The sequence below is a fragment of the Echinops telfairi genome, unplaced genomic scaffold, assembly GCF_000313985.2.
Source record: "Echinops telfairi isolate 266 unplaced genomic scaffold, ASM31398v2 ScPeMD7_7424;HRSCAF=8462, whole genome shotgun sequence".
NCBI classification, from domain to species: domain Eukaryota; kingdom Metazoa; phylum Chordata; class Mammalia; order Afrosoricida; family Tenrecidae; genus Echinops; species Echinops telfairi.
This window is the reverse complement of record NW_022111324.1, coordinates 95,082,904-95,088,362: the sequence shown is the minus strand read 5'-3', so window position 1 is coordinate 95,088,362 and position 5,459 is coordinate 95,082,904. Positions and strand designations below refer to the sequence as shown.

The following is a 5,459-nucleotide window of genomic DNA, read 5'->3' as shown; positions in this document are numbered from 1 at the left end:
CACATGCCCTACCACACATATCCCTGGTGACACCCCAGGTTAAATGTTGGGTGCAAGTTTGATGGTTTGAATTTATTAGTTGCTCCGTGAAAGAAAGACGAGGCAGTCTGCTTCCTTTAGCATTTATAGGAAACACTATTGGGTGGTTCTATTTTGTTGAAAGGGTTGCTATGCGATAGAATTGACCCAACACACACACATACAAACACACACACATATACACATTCTAAAGCTGAAAACTATAGAAGGCAGAAACCTGTCAATAAAAAACCCTCAAAATAGTTTGCACTAAAATAAGTGATAGGAAACTGCTTAGACTGCACCTGTCAAACAAAGGTGGAAAATTTGCCAGATCCAGAAGAACAAGGCAGTCCTATTGAGCTCGGCCTCACTGTACACTGATCAGTTAGTTTTATTAGTATAGACTCATGAATGGCTATTTGTTTTTTCTATGAGTTATATCCAGATGGTATCTGAGGTAATTAGTTTACTATGCCAACCTGGCTGATAAACACATGTGGGGTTAATTGAAAGGCTGAGGGATAAATGGCTCGGTAAGCCTCGCCTTTCTAGTTCTTTCTAGCTTGTGCTTTGTGATGCTTGGACCAGGGTGCAGCTGCCTTAGCCAGTTCCCTGCTTCAGCTGGCAAGGCTCACTTCCTGTAGTGATTCCCCAAGGAAAAGCCACATGGACCTACCCTGATGCATCCCTGGGTGTTGGAGCAGCCGTGTGGAGACCCCTGCCAGTGCTGAGATGCTTACACATTCACTGATTCAGTTTCCTCCTGCAGTCGACATCATAGTGTGTGTTTTGTGAGAGGGATGAGGACTTTGTGGATTGGTGTTGGACATATGGATTAATGGATTAATGTTGGACTTGTGGGCTTGGGCAGCACTGGGTTGGGATGGTTTCTTGATGTGCACATACCCTTTATATAGAACTCTCTCTTACACATAAGAGTTTCTGTGGATTTGTTTCTCTAATGTACCCAGACTAACACATTATGGTACCTTGGGAGTGGGGTACTGGAGAAACAAATCATAAGATGGAGAGTAGATGTTTGTTTGACCTCTCCCTCATGGTTGCTTTTCTTCTTTGTCTAGCCAGAGGTCAGATAAACCCACACTGCTTACTCGGTTGTTTCTGGGAAAAATATGGGAAGTACGAAAATAGAAAGTTTGTAAGCCCACTTGCTTTCAGCCATTACAATTTGATCTTTAGATGAGTTTAGGCCATGCCTGTAAAGAAAGCTTTGAAAAGATGTGCCCCACCCAGTGCTTTGGAGTACTCAGGAACAATGGTCTTTGTCAGAAGCTGGAAAAAATCTGGAACCATGAAGAAAACTCCTCTCTGGGACTGAATGTTAAAGGGAGCCTGAGAGCAGGCTAAAATGCTTACTAGGTGACCACCTGGAACTACTTGTTGAGTGTAAGTGGGAGAAATGCAGCAATAAAGAGACGGGTTGAGTTTGGCCACTGACACCTGTGGACTTGGTTTACAGGAAGAAGAAAAAAAAAGACGAGAGGGGGTTGACTGGTCCCAAGTTCATGACCAAGCACGAGGGGCTAGGCTTGTTGAGTATTGGTGAGAGCCTATGGTCTAAAGGCAAGGCGACCAGAGGGCACCCTGTAGAGGCTGAGTGAGGCAGCCCACATTGAGTTGACCAGAACCCAAACAGATGGAGATTTTTGAGCCTGTGAACTGGTGCATATTGTTGCTGAATTTATGGATGTCCTGTCTGGATTTGACTTTGCTTATGGATGCAGACTTCACAAGGTTCCACCTGGAGTGAAGATTCTTCACGCTGAAAAACAATTGTCTCCTCAGAGCATTGGGTTGATGTAAGTGGGCAGTAGATAAATTGTATACCCAAAATTAGGGGGATAAAGGAATGAAGTCGTTGGCTTACAAACTTTCATAGGTGAAGGAACATATTCACAGGATTATAGGATTAAGGTGTAGGTGTTACTTACTTGCAACCGTGAAGCTAAAGAATTATGTACAGGTGCCAGTTGGCAAAGCGTGGGTTGAGGTAGTTAGTTTATTGTGCCAACCTGGCCAATAAACACATGTGGGATTAATTGAAGGGCAGAGGGATAAATGGTTCAGTGAGCTTCACTTTTCTAATTCTCGGGTCTCTAGCTTTGTGATGGTCGGACCAGGGTGCAGCTGCCTTAGCCAGTTCCCTGCTGGCAAGGCTCACTTTCTGCAAGACATCCCTGAGGAGAAGCCAAATGGACCTACCCCGATGCAGCCCCAGATGCTGGAGCAGCTGTGTGGAGACCCCTGCCAGCCCTGAGATACTTACACATTCACTGACTTGGTTTTGCATCTGTATTGTGAGGTGGAGGAGGACTTTGTGGATTGGTGTTGGACATATGGGTTAATGTTGGACTTGTGGGCTTGGGCAGCACTGGGTTGGGATGTTTTCTTGATGTGCACTTAACCTTTATATAAAACTCTCTCTTACACATATGAGTTTCTGTGGATTTGTTTCTTGAAAGTACCCAGACTGACACAACTGAAGGAATCATCTGTCCTGGATTCCCTGTGTTTCCAGTTCCTATCTGTACCAGTGTACATCCTCTGGTTTAGCCAGATTGGTAAGGTAGAACTGGGATCATGATAGTACAGGGGGAGGAAGCATTTATGAACTAGAGGAAAGTTGTGTTTCATCGTTGCTACCCTTCAGTCTGACTGGCTCATCTCCTTCCTGCGACTCTTCTTTAAGGGGGTGTCCAGTTGCCTACAGATGGGCTTTGGTTCCCCAGTCTGCACTCGCTCTTATTCACAATGATTTAATTTTTTTTGTTCTTTGATGCCTGATACCTGATCCCTTCCACACCTCGTGATCACACAGGCTGGTGTGCTTCTTCCATGTGGACTTTGTTGCTTCTGAGACTCCTGTTATTGTTTCTGATGGCTTATCTATCTTGATTTTCATGAACCGGATGATCTTAAATATACAAATGAGCATTAGCAAATCTAGCATGATTAGTGGGGTTTATTCCTTTTTCCTTATTTCTATTTTTCTTTCCCTACAAGTGAAAAATCTGTTCCTCACCATCCACACTATATTTACTCATTAGTTCAAGCCTAAAATAAATATAAACAGTGACTAGACTTTACAAATTAGAAAAACCCTGACTTACTTGGCATGATTCTCATTGTATAAATGAGAAAATTCTAGTACCAACTCTTTGAGTTACGACAAGAAAAGAAAAAACTACTAGAAGAAAATGATAATAAAGATCTGGATTTAACATTGTGTGTGAGGGGGCAGGAAAGGGCAGAAGTGGAATTTCAGTTGACAGAGAGGATGAGATAAGGCATCTCTAAGAAGGGGCATTAGCTTCTTTTTCTCTGTATTGCCACTGAGACCATCTGACTTAAACAACGTCCTCAGTCAATATGGATTGTGTATGTAACATGGCCAAAGGCTAGATCCAGTGTACACACTTCACATGTGGTGTTAACAGAGCCCTGGGGAAGTTGACAACCAAATGTTTCATTACCAAGTCTAATTTCCACAATTATGGACATAGTCAAATCCTCAGAGATGATTAAAGTTTATAGACCTTATTCCATGAAGTAGAAGTAAAGGGAGGATTTTTCTCTTATTTCTCTCATAAATATCACCACCGTCTTGTCTTTTGTGACTGCCAGTCACAGGAACAGAAGCTATTGAAATTGAGAAGAACAGAATATTTTGTCTCCTGGAAATTCAGACACAAACCACTTACATTCAATGTCTGAGCCTGAAACGTGAAAATGACATGTCCATGCTGAAAACCCCATCATCCCACCTTGTCCAAGCTTTCTTTCACCTGCTGGTAGAGATTCCAGATCCCTGTTTTCATGATGCATCAGGATCTTGTTTTTCCTTATGTCTCCCAGTGCTAGGCTGAAGAGGAGCTTATAGGGGTGGAGCTTCCATTTTGATCCTCAAGGTTGCCTGTTAGGAATGTTGGGCTCCCCAGCACTCAGGGATTGGAACATAGTATTTGTTTTTTTCTATAAGACAATGTTACATGCCTTACATTAACATTGCAGGATCTAAGACCTATTAGTAACAAAGTGTTTGTATGTTTTGGTTAAAGGATTCTCTAAACTCTTTTTGTAGCTCTTGGGTGAGTCAAATGGTGAAACCATTTATAGCCTTGGAATTGGGTTTTAACTTGCTCATATATTGTTGATTGTATGGGAAAAGACTTCCAACAACAAACGTATCCATTCAAGTTGGGACTCAACCAATTATGAATTATTATTATTATACTGTTATATTTGTATAAATTCATGATTTGTAATGTGTTAGATGTGATGATGCAAGTTGGCGGCAGTCTACTGAGCGCTAGTGTTTACACCAAAACCAAGCTCACTGCTATAGAGTTGATTCTGACTCATAGCCATTCTACTTCTGAGACAGCCTCATCTTTCTCTCAAGGAGAGGTTGGTGGATTTGAATTACTGACCTTGGATTAGCAGTCCAATGCCCAACCCACAGCATCACCAGGGCAAGACCAAATTAATAATTATATTTAAATTTATTTTTTGTTTGTTTATTGGGGAGGTTTTCCGGGAAACCCCCCCTGAAAATCTGCTAGACAAATTCTAAAAGAGCTGTAACACTTATACTTAAATTTCTGAATCTCGAATCCTTCTTCCAAGAGATTCACCCTTGCTTCGGGTAGAACAAGTCCTCAGAAATGGCAAAGTGGGTCTTTGCCTTGTGCTCTAATGAACTCTGGGAAGCTGGTATTTGCCTCATCTGGGGAAGAAGAACACAGCTAACCCAAGTGATGTGCCACACATCTGTGGTAATCTCACAAATCACCTACATTATTTTCAGAGAGAGGAGGTCTGTTTCAGACTTTTCAGACCTTCATAGCTGCCCTTCTGAACATTTTTTCACCTTCCATTCCCACTTGATATACATAATTTGAACTCATGTCATCTATAATAAAATATCAAGAGCGCTCAAGCTACACTAGTTAAGTATTCAGCAGTTAACCAAAGGGCCAGTAAGTTTGAACCCACCAGTCACCCCAAGGGAAAGAAATGAGGCAGTCTGATGCTGTAAAGATGACAGTCTTGACAACTCTGTCGGGCAATTCTGCTCTGTTATATAGAGTTGTTATGAGTCAAAATCGACCCTTGCAGCAGTGGGGTTATAATCAAATCCGTATTTAAATGGGAGGATGAGTATATAGAGAGAAAGCAGCCAAGACTGTACTCTGGAGACTTTAGTAACAAACTTTTATCCTGATCCAGGAAATTTATGAACATTGAAATGAGAGATGTGGGAAATGTGCTCTTGCCTTGTGTGATTTAAGGAAATGGAAATTGTTTCTGAGTTGTGTGACTGAGAAGGACATCTATAAAATTTCCATCTCGCAAAACACTGAAAGATTTACTGCTTATATAATCACAAGAAAAAAAGATCCTTACCTTCGGAATAA

The 5,459-nt window shown here is 41.7% G+C and overlaps 1 non-coding gene across 1 annotated transcript; it reads right to left on the bottom strand.

Annotated features, from left to right (window-relative positions):
- Positions 1-4,566: 4,566 nt before the first annotated feature.
- LOC115872440 lies at positions 4,567-4,631 on the bottom strand. The gene has a single exon (XR_004047842.1). It is a non-coding gene; the product is annotated as a U7 small nuclear RNA (small nuclear RNA).
- Between the last annotated feature and the right edge of the window lie 828 nt (positions 4,632-5,459).